Below are 13654 nucleotides of genomic sequence, written 5' to 3' on the forward strand. Positions count from 1 at the left end.
CGTCCCGCTGACGGAGTGAAGACTGTGTTAAGGTGGAAAAACGAATGCTCATTTTCCTGAACATGACTAGCTTGATACGCCGCTAGTTATTATTGTACCGAAAACTATTGTGATTTTTCCACCGCCGGAAACGTTGGTAGTTTGCTTATAGAAGAACGATATGGGTCAGAGGAGTTTAACGTAATGAATGGAGTACTAAGTCCGGAACAACAAACCCAACGCTGGCTGGTAACAACCATACAAAGCTAGGGGTGCTGAATACCGAAGCAACATACATCCAAAGAAATATGCCTTACCCGATATGATGCGAGCTGAAATGAGAAACATACTATAGCTAATGAAGGATGCCAAGGAATGGTAATACTGGCTCAGAAGAAATGCTTGTATTTTTTTTACAGAGCCACAGATAGACTGCATACATCTACAGTAAATGTTTTTCCATATGCTGCCGAGTACTCTTCAGCATGGCATTTCTGACAGAGCTCTTCGATGTAGGCAGTTGCGAAACTCCGCCTCAAAAAAGGGCCCGCACCTGGACCCCCCCCCTCTTTGGATCGTGCGTACGGTAGCGCCACTGCAGCCGCCTTTTTAAGCAATATCCAAAAAATAAACAAGCTAATTATTCAAACTGAAAATTTAACGTTAAATTTTGTTTTAGAGTGCATAATTGGTTAGTTTTGTGCTTTCATAAGCTATTCATTGCTATCTCTCCGGTTTTTAGATTGCGATTGTTTCTGCATCCGCGCAACTGCCTCGACCAATTAGCGCTTGCGCGGGCACTCCGGCACAGCATAGCTGTGACCTGAAGTACTAAATTTGCAGTTATCGTTTGGCCTACAGCTCATTGTATGCCAAAACTAACCCAGTAGCCGATCAAGCGGCCCCAAATAATCATTTTCAGTTTGCGTAAAGCCGTAGAGGCGACTTATTTTTTTTTTTTTTTTGCCGCCAGAAGACCGAAGAGGACGCGCAGCAGACGACAGTGCGCAAGCGACGGTTGACCCCATGGTCAATTTCTTTTTGCTACTCTTGCTTCGTATGTATATAAAACACTTGCGCAGTTGAACACATTGGGATCCTTTGCCATAACCAATTTACGTAAGCACTGAAATACAATTTCCCCAGGTCGTCGAGCGGCGAAGCAAGTTGTATAGTTTATTTTGCCACCAGCACATGGCGCCACTGTAAAACAAGATCCAAAACAGTGGACCAATCGTAGGGCCCCTTTCTGATGCATGGGGCCTATGGGGAGTTTCGCAACTCCTATATCAAGTAACTCTGATTTCTGAATGCGCGCCCACTTTCCCCACTATTGTTACATCGTGAAGGAAGGTGCTGCCCGAGAAACCACAGCAATAAACCGCCAAGTAATAAACACTGTCGCGGTGAGGTGAGGCACTTTTTGTTTGTTCAGTGATGCAGCGATCGCTTTATAAAGCTGTGTGCACAAGAAAGAGGTATATCATACAGATATCTTGTCCCACGTCTCGTTTTGCTGTGGGGGATTCTTGATTGTTATTTGAGTTTCAGGGACGTGTAAAAATACCCGTGATGTTTTGTGGGCAAAAAGACTTCTCAGTATTGTGACATGGCCCCCGGAGCAGAGGGCAAACGGCAATGGTCAGTTGGTGACCCCCATCTAGTTGTTCGTATTCGACTATTCGACGGCGGTAGCTATGGAGAATTCTTCCCGTGTTGTACGAGTTGCGCTTCTGAAGGGGACGATGGTGTCTACTGACCGAGTAGGGCTATGGAAGGCGATAGCACCATCTCTAGTAGTGGAGCCGAAACTGGCGTCCGTGAAGTAGATTGCCGTGCCGTTCTGTTTAAACCAACTGACGTGCTTGTTCAATGCTTTTGTGCGTTGTTTTCTGCGTACGAAGTTGGAAACAGGTTGCAAACTACCGCATTTCCAGAATTGTTCGTTTTTCGGACAGATAAGAAATGGAACGCCCTTCCAGATACCATTGTTAACATTAGGGATGCAGAAATATTATAAACATCACTGGAACACATCACTGAACCGTAACAAACTGCAAGGAACCTTTTGGACGTAACTAATCTTTTTTTTTTTTCTTGTGACCGACCGTTTTATTTTTTCGATAATTATTCCTAGTGTTATCTTCTGCGCACGGCCTGTATTATCTTGGTTATTTGTACAGGACAATGCTTTGGCCCCCTAAAGTGGTGTTTTTCCCCACTGCATAATAACTTATTCCACCATCCTGAAACAACTGTACCTGTTCACACTCCCACCATTTTTGGTTTAGCCTACTTCAGCTTAATCCAAGGACTTTTACATTTTTTTAGTGTTGCACGTCCTATTTCGCCTTTCCTTATCTTTTGTAAATCCACCCCTCCTGTAATGATAGTACTTCCTTTTGGGACCATTAAGGAAAATAAATAAATAAATAAATAAATAAATAAATAAATAAATAAATAAATAAATAAATAAATAAATAAATAAAAATAAATAAATAAATAAATAAATAAATAAATAAATTATGGGAGAAGGAGGAGGGAGCAGGTTCTGGAGGAATGGGAGGGGGGGGACTGTTTGTCGGGCACTTTAAAAGGGTGAGAAGCGTCCGACCTAGAGTAGACAGCACTGCAGTGATTAATTTTGAGGCGCGGTAATAGCCGTCGGAAGTGATGCGCGTACTAAACAAAGTACTGAGATCGAGTGAGCTGAAAGTGTGGTAGCAGGGTGGCAACAAGCTCCCGCATAAAAACTCTTAGAGAAACAGGACAATACAAGTTACAAAGCACGAGGGTACCTAATAGAAAAGGTCTTATGACTTCATAGGTGTCTGTGAAGTCTAACCAGGCTGCGTTCGCCAAAAATGACGGCTGTAGCAGGTCTCAACAACAAGTGGGGCACATACCGGGACGGCCTAGCCGTAGGCACTAAAGCAGCAGGCGGGCTGTGCAAATGGCCACAATTTGTTTCCGAGTCACCTCGGGCGGAGTAAGACCTTCACTAGACTCCAGGGAAAGATGGGAGGCCAGCGGTGCGGTCGGCCCAGTGGGATCAATAAATTACGCCCAATGGGGCTTCGCAATGACTTACGGGTGCCCCCTAGTATTTGAAATTCCCCGCCGCATGAAGGGAACTTGGGGGCGTACTGGGAAGGAACGCGAAGCGGTCTCCGTCAAGTCGCACCACCTGAAGGTCTGACCGCCTCGCATCTCTCCGAAGCGACAGAAACCGCACGGTAGCGTGCCAGCTATCGAGATTGAGCTGTTTACTCGAAACCCTACGTGGGAAAATACTTTAAGTGACTCCAATTCTAGACAACCTCTAGGTGGGGGACTCATCATTACCCGTTGAGGCAGCGTGCCATATCCGCTCATGACTCATGCGAGGGAACGGCTTTTCGTGTTCTTAGCGTCTTTCCAAAAAGAAAAAGAAACACCTCGCCGCGCGTGTATTTCCAGTATTTCCTGCAACAAAACACCCTTAAAAATTGGCTACGATGCCGTTTTTCTGTATTCAGGAAATAACTGCAATTCAATTCAATTCAATTCAATTGATAATTCTGAGAACCTGCCGTGGCCATTTCTCTCAGTGTGTGGCCCTTCAGGAATTATACCGTACTTACCACGCAGGCGAAAATGCTTAGGCGAGGATATTTCAGTAGACGTCCAAGCGTTTAGCCCTTTTCTATCGCCCACGTCGTCATCCTCATTTTGCCGTGTAACATAAAAAGAAAGGGCAGGAACAAGAGTGCGGAGGCAAATCCATTAGGACAGGAGATAAGCCCGAGCATCACCAGAGTTTAATGACCACAGCGCGTACCACTGAGAGTCCAATACACCATTGGCGTAGTTTCTTCGTTCTGTAGCCTTAACAATGTAGTACCCTCTGGGTTCCGAGCTACAAAGTCACTGCTAATGAAGTTGCCTCGTCAAAGAAAGCTGGTGAGGCAGCCTTGGCACGTTATCGGCGGAAAAATCGGGGAACTAACGGTATCTTTCTCTAGTGGAAACCCTGTTCTGTGAAGTACTGCACAGATCAGCAGGCCGTGAGCAAGGTTGCTCGAAGAAGAAATGCGGTAGGCGTAGGCAATCGTTCTACGATATACGTTATCGTGAGACTTATCATAACATTTTTAGCCGGCTTCATTCTCCGTACCTACTTCTATCAACGCACACACGCACACGCACACACACGCACGCACCAACACACACGCACGCACACATACACACACGCACAGGCACGCACACACACATACACACACGCACACACACGCACACACACACGCACACACACACACACACACTCATACGGACACACGTAATGTACTGCCTGATTTCGTCCATGTGTGGAGGGTGCCTTATACTTGACTAGTGGCACGACTCGCAGGCTATTGGTTCTATTCTAACGTATACGTAATTAAAACTCTGTCGTTTATTTGTTATTTTCAGCTGTCGAAACAATTAAGGAAAAACGCCATAAGATCTTTGTGTATGTATTTCTCACAGTTTAAAAGTTTTCGGCGAGCCATAAAAGGGCAGGTACCTAACAAGAAATCTTGTTGTTCTCGCTGTAACGACACAAGTTATCCTCTCCGAACAAATATTCCTGGACCTGGGTTCGAAAACAAGAAATGAAGCCTGTCTTAATGAGGTGCGAAGGCTCCTAGTTGCTGCAGCGAATTAAAATTGTTCTTTGATCGACTCCACAAGCAAGATTCTGTGGGCTTTCTCATCTGCGGGAACCGAGGCAATGGGGCTGTTGGAATCCTAAAAACTCTTTCAACAGTAATCGGGTTCGAATGGTGTGTTTCCCGTCTGTAAAGCAGCGGGGCTTCGGCCAACCAAAAACGCGGCCAATACGTTTCTTTCTTCTTATATACGGTACCGAATCCCTGCACGTACGTACAAGAAATTTGAAAACGTGTTTATTATACCTTTTGTATTGTAGAAATACTATGAGAAGAACGAGCACCTGCGTTTTGCGTGTTTCGTTTTCTGACCTAGTAAAAATTGCACAACTCGAAGGTTGCGAACGTGCGGGGCTTATTAACCTGCATAAAAAGCGTTACTCAAAGCATATTTTGTGCTACGTTACCTATCCGACTGTAGCCTGCTATTTCCACGGTAACTGGCACTTTCCGACATTACGACTAGCGCAGAATGCGACAAATACCCTAAAAGCATTCCAAAGCTCAACGTTTCTTTTTGATGCGGAAAAAGAGCCATTTCCAAAGAATTTGTATGTGCCTGGACTTCAGCGTACAGGCTGCAGCATGTCTGCACGTTGATCCCAGTGAAAAGGTTGTAATCCTGCGCTCATATTAAATTTCTACCACAGCCACCGACGCAGGCGTTCCCCGCGCGAATAATGTACTGGCCACTGAGATGCGGCGGAATACAAATGGTGCCTACCAGAGAAAAATATCTGCTCCCGTCCTGAATTGGATGTGAAGCAGACCTGCCAAAATGTGTGTGTGTGTGTGTGTGTGTGTGTGTGTGTGTGTGTGTGTGTGTGTGTGTGTGTGTGTGTGTGTGTGTGTGTGTGTGTGTGTGTGTGTGTGTGTGTGTGTGTGCGTGTGCGTGTGCGTGTGCGGGTGCGGGTGCGGGTGCGGGTGCGGGTGCGTGTGTGTGTGTGCGTGTGCGTGCGCGTGTGTGCGTGACTGTGTGTGTGACTGTGTGCGTGTGCCTGCGTGTGCGTGCCTGCGTGTGCGTGAGACAAATAACTGGCATCAAGAATGAAAAGAAGCAAATAAAAGAGCGAAAGAAATGGTACTCAAGGACCATAAATTCACCTAATAAAATGGGGTCTAAAGGGCTCTCAACGGGCACAAGTTTTGGCTTTCTAAGAAGTTGATAGCTGGTTTCATGTAATCGTCGTTCCGAATTCCATGGATTAATTCGCATCCTAAATGCCACTGAAACATTTCAAGAGAAAACGCGAAGTGCTTTCCGATGTGGCTGTAGCTGCAAACATATTTTGCGAATGTGCGAATTTTGCGAATTTTCTTTGTTTACAAAACTGCCGTGATTTGGAGCGCAAAAACTTAGACTGTGGACCGATTCGGCTGCGGTTTGCTCAAATTACTAGAAATAAACTTTTTTTATGCCTTTCAGAAAACGGATTTGTCATGGTGAACCCATAACTAGTAGAGAGCTTTAGTCTGGCATTTAAATATTTTGTCGCGATGCAGGCATAGGGAACTAGCAGAGCCCCATCTGACGCCACTGGTGAGGGTTATGCGACCTCGCAAAGCTGTTCGTCGTGAATTCTGCGCGTGACCAGCGGCAACGTTCACAGGGTTCCAGCTACCTAGCTTTTTGGATTTTCTTCAATCGGAGTAGAGAAAATAAGCTCTAAGGAAGTAACGTTGTTTCTCATCTAACGCAGCGTACTATTGTGCATTTTAAATTAAGCTTCATTGCCAGAATCTCAGAAGGGATATTTCCTGCCGTTTACGATTCGCCCTAAGAAAGAAGTTCCACTACGCAATCCCAGTTTACCTCCACTTTCACTAAAAAACTGCAAAATCAGTAATGATGAGCAGTTCTTCAGGATGGGGAATTCTAGCTCGTGATAAATGCACAAGCATTGATCACTTGTGCATGCTGCCAACGTTTGTGTGTATGCATAAGGGAGTATGCGTGTTAATGCGGGTGTGTATGTGTGTGCCCGCGTGTGTGCTGATTAAAGGGGAAAAGAACATTGTGTTCCCACAAGTAGGAGGGACATAATTGTCTGATTATGAACTAAATACTTTGAATAGTAGTTTTAAAAGGCAACAGACCCCGGAAGACTGCACGCAGTGAATCTTTGTGATGGTCAACACCAGCATAGTTTTCCGCAGTTAACTTTAGACAAAACCTGTCATGTTTTAACATCGTAATGGTTTCCCCTACGTAAGTCTGACCTCGTCCTTATCAGCATTATAGGCTGTGTTCGTTCTTTGGTATCAATACTATTTGATCGTCACTGCACAAGGAAGCCTGATTACTTTTTCTGAATAACTTTTTGTGCTTACAGTCTTGCTAATTTTTACTGTACGGGCTTGAGTCATATTCAATGATTATCGTATCTGCCCGTCGGTGTCCGCTCTGGAGCATAAAATAAGATTTTGTATACAAAAAAATAACAACCTGCAAAATTCCCGGAGAGATTGCGCAATGATGCATGAAACAGCGGAATGAAACGTGGACCCACCCTTGAGACGAGCTTTACCACAGGGCTGTTAATCATTCCAGCACGACCACCAGGACTTAAGGACCCTGGGCCCCCATGCCCACATGAAAAAATCCTTTCCTTCCATAGTAGACAAAAGCCCTCACGTCGTCTATATTAGACACACTGACGAGGTCTGCTTTCCATTCTGCGCCAGCACAAAGGCTGTCGGAGCAAAGGCATTCTTCTGGCCAAGACACATGCGCCGTCATTATTTAGGCTTTTTGTCGAGGACAGTATGGTCCACAGACGAGGCATATTTCCTCGAACTAGTTGTCACTAACATTAGTAGGGTCCTTTCAAGGCCGAAACAAAGTTCTCGTGCTTTATTTTAGTAACCCGAATTAGTGCACTGCCATGGTATAGTAGCTTTTGCGAGATTAAGAGACCGACTTGATTTTCGAGGCTCTTCTGCTGAAGTCATCTCTTCATGCGCAAACGACAGCAGCCAGAATAATTATTTTCAGAAGCCCTACAAGTCGGAGGGTTAGTGTAAATAAATGCGGACGTTTCGCGTCGGTTAAATGAGTCAGACGCGAAGGTCTCCTCTGTGTGTAGCCCTTCGCGTATGCGTGGCGCAATACTTGTCGCAGCCGCATTTTTTGAGGTCATAATGTTACATATCTTGCCTACTTGATATATTTGTTGGAAATATAACTTTCTCCGCGACATAAAGTAATGGTATGGGCGTGACGGGCAAATGAATATTTTTTTAGAAAAAAATTATATAAAAACATTTATATATATATATATATATATATATATATATATATATATATATATATATATATATATATATATATATATATATATATATATATATATAAGGCATTCGAGATCCAATCGAAAGGCGTGGGTTCGGTCCCCACTCTGGGCGCGTGTTTTTCTTTCTTTCTTTCTCGTGTAATTAATAAAAAAAATAATGTAACGTCACTAACGGTAAAAAAATAGTCTAACCATTCCCCTATGCCTTCTTTGGCGTTGTAGACTGCCGGCATTTCTTTCTGTATTTCCTAACGAGCCCCTCATTTCCAAACCCCATTATCGTGCGAAAGCTTAGCGAGGGCCTCGGTTCTGGCAGCCTTGATGCCAAGGTAGCATAAGAGGGTTTCCCGCCAATTTCCCGCTTACGACAGGCTGTAGACGTTCGCGTCACGCCCCGGGGGTTGAAAAGAAGGTCCCCTTCTCCCCGTGTAGTCTGAGTGGCGCTGGCTACCACCCTCAAGCGTCAGATACAGTTGTAGTAAATATAAATACCCCAGAAAGTGAAGGAGAACACAGTCGCCCAGATAGCCGAATTGGTAAGGCATTAGAGATCTAATCGAAAGGCGTGGGTTCGGTCCCCACTCTGGGCGCGTGTTTTTCTTTCTTTCTTTCTCGTGTAATTAGTAAAAAAAATAATGTAACGTCACTAACGGTAAAAAAATAGTCTAACCATTCCCCTATGCCTTCTTTGGCGTTGTAGACTGCCGGCATTTCTTTCTGTATTTCCTAACGAGCCCCTCATTTCCAAACCCTATTATCGTGCGAAAGCTTAGCGAGGGCCTCGGTTCTGGCAGCCTTGATGCCAAGGTAGCATAATAGGGTTTCCCGCCAATTTCCCGCTTACGACAGGCTGTAGACGTTCGCGTCACGCCCCGGGGGGTTGAAAAGAAGGTCCCCTTCTCCCCGTGTAGTCTGAGTGGCGCTGGCTACCACCCTCAAGCGTCAGATACAGTTGTAGTAAATATAAATACCCCAGAAAGTGAAGGAGAACACAGTCGCCCAGATAGCCGAATTGGTAAGGCATTCGAGATCTAATCGAAAGGCGTGGGTTCGGTCCCCACTCTGGGCGCGTGTTTTTCTTTCTTTCTTTCTCGTGTAATTAATAAACAAAATAATGTAACGTCACTAACGGTAAAAAAATAGTCTAACCATTCCCCTATGCCTTCTTTGGCGTTGTAGACTGCCTGCATTTCTTTCTGTATATATATATATATATATATATATATATATATATATATATATATATATATATATATATATATATATATATATATATATATATATATATATATATATATATTGTGAGCACCAGCAGATTCTACAGTCCTGGGACAATCTACTGTGCTGGGACAATCGCCGTGCTCCGACACCCTATCGTCATCGCTTCATCTTCATCATCTCGGTTTCTGACATCATCATCACCGCTTCCTGACGGGGTCTTCCTGGGTCATCGACTCTCGGAATAAACCGCTCTCCTTCGCGAGTCCTCGACTCTCTCAAGTGGTGGAGGGTGCCTTCGATCCTGCCGTCTACCTCTCCCGATCGCACAGCTGGAGCTTCGATCAGGTCGGCGCTTACCAACTAGCCCCATGGATCGCGAGGGCAGCAATGGTGGCAGCAACGCTGCAGTTCCCGTCCAGCCCACCTTCACTGTCACCAGCCCCCACCGCTCACCGCCCTTTTTCGCTGGCCTTCGGGGCGAAGACGTTGAGGAATGGCTTGACCAGTTTGAGCGAGTGAGCGCGTTCAACCGGTGGGACGACGCGTTCAAACTGAAGAATGTTTGCTGGTCCCTGAATGAAGTGGCGAAGACGTGGTTCCTTAACCAGGACGGCTTCTCTAATTGGGAGAACTTCAAGGAGGACATACGTAAGATCTTCGGAACGTCCTCTGCTCGCTCGAATGAAGCCAAAAAGAAACTTGATGCCCGCGTGCAACGCCCGGAGGAGACATACGCTTCATATATTGAAGATGTCCTCGCGCTGTGCCGCCGGTTCGACAAGGATATGCCTGAAACGGAGAAGGTACGCCACATACTGAAAGGTATCGCCCATTTTGCCTTTAATGATATGGCGATTCAGAATCCCGCTACCATTGCCGATGTGCGAACGATCTGCCAGCGGCTCGACCATCTCCAGTCCATCCGGATTCAACACGACACCTTGCCTGCCTGCCCCTCAGGCTATGCCGAGCTGCGTACTCTGATTCGCGACATCATCCGTGAAGAGTTGCATCAGCGCGACACACCCTGCGCTCAGAACAACTACGGTCGCGCACCTGGTCTGCGGGACATGATCAGAGAGGAGCTGGTGTCCATGACAACTCTTCCTCCGCCATGTCATAGTGCTCCTCTTCCCATACCAACTTACTCTGAGGCCGTAGCCCGATCACCTGTGCCCATGGACCAAATCGTGTCCCCGCCCTCGCACGGCCACTTGACCGCCCTTTCTGCACCTCCGGCCGCGCCGCCTTTCCATTCAACTTGGCGAGCACCGCGCCCTATTAGCGACCGGCCCGTCTGCTACTACTGTGGCATCCGAGGGCACATTTCTCGCTTTTGCCGTCGACGACAGCTGGACGAGCGCCGCGGCTACGCCCCATACGAGCGAGATAACCGCTTCAACTACGCCCCTCGCCAGCGTGGGTACTCGCCTCCTCCGCCTCGCTCTACTCCCCCAATTGATTCCGATGACCGGCCCCGGAGTCCACGTTCTCCCAGACGCCGTTCGCCTTCGCCTTTCCGCCAGTCTTCATCCCCTCTCCGACCCTCATCACAAGTTGTCGACCGACACCCGGAAAACTAAAAGCAGCAGTTTTCTGGGGGGAAATTGCATCACAGGAAAAATCTCAAAGTCCCCCTGAGTCACCATCGAACACATTAACTGTTTTCATTGAAGGCGTTTGGGTTGAAGCTTTAGTAGACACTGGGGCTAGCATTTCGGTCATTCACGCAGATTTGTGCTCACGGATACGCAAGGTGACAACGCCATATGATGGTCCTGCTCTACGTGGTTCCAACGGTGGAAGGATTCGACCATCTGGACTATGCACTGCGCGTGTTTTCATTGATGGCATTCGTTACCACATACAGTTCGCGGTATTGTCCCCATGTGCACATCAAGTCATCTTGGGTTGGGATTTTCTGTCATCAGCATCGGCAATCATCACCTGTAATCAACCCACCATTCATATCACTGACCCCTGCCTTGCCAGTTTGTCGGAAAGTGGAACGGACTGTCTGGTTGCAACAACTGATTGTGTGCTCTCTCCCGGCGAAGCAACAGTTTTCTCCGTGTCGTCCGACAGAGTCACCGATGGTGACGTCTTGATTGCACCAGCTGGCAATTTCATTCTCAAAGGAGTCGTTATACCTACCTGTCTCGTCCGTTTTTCATGTGGGTCGGCTTTTGTTGCCGCGGTGAATACATCTGCCGAAGCAATTTTAGTGCCGCAAGGTGCCACCATCGCTTCGGTTTTCGGCGATGAAGAAGCGTGTGTTCTTCCGCTGTCAACCATTTCGACAGATGAACACGTTTCCCCATCGCTCGCTCCAGTTTCGGCTTTTGACACCGCCATAAGTTCCGACCTTCCGCCAGAGGAGAGGCAAGCATTGCTGGTTCTCCTGACCAAACACCAGGGTTCTTTTGACGCGTACTCTTCTGTCCTAGGGAAGACATCTGCCGCGATACACCGCATCGACACAGATGGATCTTGTACCGTTCGTCGCCGTCCATACCGTGTGTCTATGTCTGAGCGAAAAATAATACAGGAGAACGTCGATGACATGCTGAAGAGAAATATTGTTCGCCCATCATCAAGTCCCTGGTCTTCTCCTGTCGTTTTGGTACAGAAAAAGGACGGTTCTGTCCGATTTTGCGTGGACTATAGGGCACTGAACAAAATAACGCGCAAGGACGTTTATCCAATGCCTCGCATTGATGATGCTCTAGACACTTTACAAGGTGCCGAGTACTTCTCGAGCCTGGACCTCCGCTCTGGGTACTGGCAGGTTCCCATGCACGAGGCAGACAAAGAAAAAACAGCTTTCGCCACACCCGATGGTCTTTACGAATTTAACGTGATGCCATTTGGGCTGTGTAATGCTCCAGCCACATTCGAGAGAATGATTGATACAGTACTTCGTGGCCTTAAATGGAGAACCTGCCTCTGTTATCTCGACGATATCGTCGTTTTTTCCTCGACTTTTGACGACCATCTGAAGCGCTTGGATGAAGTCTTCACTTGTCTTACCAATGCCGGACTTCAACTAAACACCAAAAAATGCCGATTCGCGAGCAAGTCCATCAAAGTGCTCGGGCATGTTGTGAGCAAAGACGGAATTCGCCCTGACCCGGACAAAATTAATGCTGTAGGCAATTTTCCCCGCCCAGCCCGCCAAAAAGACCTCCGCACCTTCCTTGGTTTAGCTTCCTACTTCCGGCGTTTCATTCGTAACTTTGCTGTCCTTGCTTCACCCCTCCACAAACTTCTTGCATCCGCTGCCCCATTTGTGTGGTCTGAAGATTGCGAAGCCGCCTTTCAAAAGCTCAAGCATGCCCTAACATCTGCGCCAGTGCTGCATCATTTTGACGAAACGGCAGCCACTGTACTACACACAGATAAGTGTGAGCACCAGCAGATTCTACAGTCCTGGGACAATCTACTGTGCTGGGACAATCGCCGTGCTCCGATAGGACACCCTATCGTCATCGCTTCATCTTCATCATCTCGGTTTCTGACATCATCATCACCGCTTCCTGACGGGGTCTTCCTGGGTCCTCGACTCTCGGAATAAACCGCTCTCCTTCGCGAGTCCTCGACTCTCTCAATATATATATATATATATATATATATATATATATATAGGTGGTATTAGTTGAAAAGTATATCTGTCAATTTCTTCGCTGGGCAACTCTGGAAACGGCCCCAGACATGGCCGATGCGCCACGGACATGGCGCGGCTTGGGCCACTGCGCCCGCACACCGAAGAAAGAAAAAACACCGGCGTGCGTCGTCTCCTCCGTTTCAATCCGATTATAAACGATGGCGTCAACAGAGATGTTATTGATCGCACTCACATTGGACTCGAGGCACTAGTTTGCGTTTGGTGAGGTAGAGTTTGTAACGTGAAACACAGTCATGTGCTTAGCACGGACAAGTACTGCCATCCCGCAGAACCCGACGTAACACGTGAGAGCGCACTGACACGGTTGCCCTGCATGGGCGCCTCCAGTGAATACAAGCAATATATATATATATATATATATATATATATATATATATATATATATATATATATATATATATATATATATATATATATATATATATATATATATATATATATATATATATATATATATATATATATATATATATAAATATATATATATATATATATATATATATATATATATATATATATATATATGTATATTTTATAAAAATTATATATAAATTAGAGACATCAATAAGTAGAGCTATTTGGGTAAAATTATAGACAACAAACGAAAAAGCATATTCGCTCTGAAACAGGGCACATAGATAGATAATGAATCAAAGAAAAACTTCTCTTTGGCTCTGCGGAATTTTTTTTGCAATGCATTGCCCTTGCTTAAAAAATGAAACGGAGCTCACGGCGTAAAAAAATATTTTAGGCAGACATATATGTCAAGGTGCCCTCTGTAACACTGA

The sequence above is a fragment of the Haemaphysalis longicornis genome, unplaced genomic scaffold (genome assembly GCF_048455015.1).
Source record: "Haemaphysalis longicornis isolate Haplotype H1 unplaced genomic scaffold, Haemaphysalis longicornis Haplotype H1 scaffold_4, whole genome shotgun sequence".
NCBI lineage: Eukaryota > Metazoa > Arthropoda > Arachnida > Ixodida > Ixodidae > Haemaphysalis > Haemaphysalis longicornis.